The 1,373-nt window shown below is 32.7% G+C and overlaps 1 long non-coding RNA gene across 1 annotated transcript; it reads right to left on the bottom strand.

Annotated features, from left to right (window-relative positions):
* Positions 1-230: 230 nt before the first annotated feature.
* Positions 231-1,020, bottom strand: LOC141640390 (uncharacterized). Its single transcript, XR_012542981.1, has 2 exons — positions 931-1,020; positions 231-335 (listed from the first exon to the last, which is right to left on the bottom strand). It is a non-coding gene; the product is annotated as an uncharacterized LOC141640390 (long non-coding RNA).
* Positions 1,021-1,373: the final 353 nt, after the last annotated feature.

Raw genomic sequence — 1,373 nt, 5'->3', positions numbered from 1 at the left:
TACCCATCTCTCGGTCAATTTATGTTTTTTTTTTATCCATATAATTTATTAAATAATTTTTTTTTTCATTCTTTAGCCTAAGCTCTGATACCACTTTTGTAACGCCCCGTAAACAACAGGAATACAAAATGGTATATTTTATTAATAGCAGCGGAAATTACAGAGCGTTACCGCCGTATTTCCCCATACAGGGAAATACAAGGCTTACATTATTCTTTAGTACAACCAAATAACTAGTAACAAGTCTTATTGATAAGATTATATTATTATGATACATTATTCTCATTCTATTTTCTTACGTCAATCTCACTCATGCCCTTCCCTGTTTCCTATACCTGAAAAAGATTAATAAAATAAAGGGTCAACCAACCACATGTTGAGTATATTTCCCATAACCTCCAATTCAAATTAATATAATTCGGGTCATTATTATTGAACAGGGCCACATTACGGAGCCGAGACTCCCTTAGGCTATGCCCTCCTCCGTGTACACAAGATAACCATCTTTTTCTCTTTTTTCTTTTTCTATTTTTCTTTCTTTCTTTTTATCCGGATATAATGGGGCGGAGCCAATTGCCGAGCTCCCTGCCGAGCCCACTTCAGAGCTCACATCCATGTACACGGGATAAAATAATAATGTGGTCCGGTCCCTTCCAATAATATGTCCCAGATGATACATTGGCCAAATGTACATCTTAGCAATGGTATTTTAACATTAACCTTATCATGTGAGCATTATAACGTTAATTATTAACACAAATAGTACCACAGTCATATCTCACGTAAACCACATTACGTAAAATATACAAATATAACATAACTTTATCACATAAACAATAATTCACGTACATTATAATATCAGTCGAGTAATTATAACGATAATATACTTACTCATTATATTAACTTAAGAAGAAGGGGTAGGAAATATACCTTATATATGAATGATTTGCTAGTTACTACCATGTTATCTAGGAACTACGTAGTAACAATCTACTAATCTCCATTTTTTGCTTTGTGTGTGCGAGTAAGAATGAGGATGCAACCACATCTATTTATAGTTTGGCAAAGTCGGTTTATTTGCATGGCTAGTTTCTACGTGGAAATCTCCAACACCAATGAAAAGTCATCATTCACTACCTATGTCCCTATAACAATACGTGGTACATCCATATACCACATTCCTCTTATATATTTTTGCTTTTTAAACATTTGTCATGTGATGAAAATCATTATTATATTATAAAATCTATAAATATCTAGATATTTTATTTTACGGGTTATTTTCTTTGGGATAGGTCTAGTAAAATTCTACGGGTAAAGTTATTATTAAGTCGGACTTCAATCGAACTATTTTATTCTTATTTTAGGGTCTT

The sequence above is a fragment of the Silene latifolia genome, unplaced genomic scaffold (assembly GCF_048544455.1).
Source record: "Silene latifolia isolate original U9 population unplaced genomic scaffold, ASM4854445v1 scaffold_79, whole genome shotgun sequence".
Classification (NCBI taxonomy): Eukaryota; Viridiplantae; Streptophyta; class Magnoliopsida; order Caryophyllales; family Caryophyllaceae; genus Silene; species Silene latifolia.
This window is presented reverse-complemented; position numbering and strand designations above follow the sequence as displayed.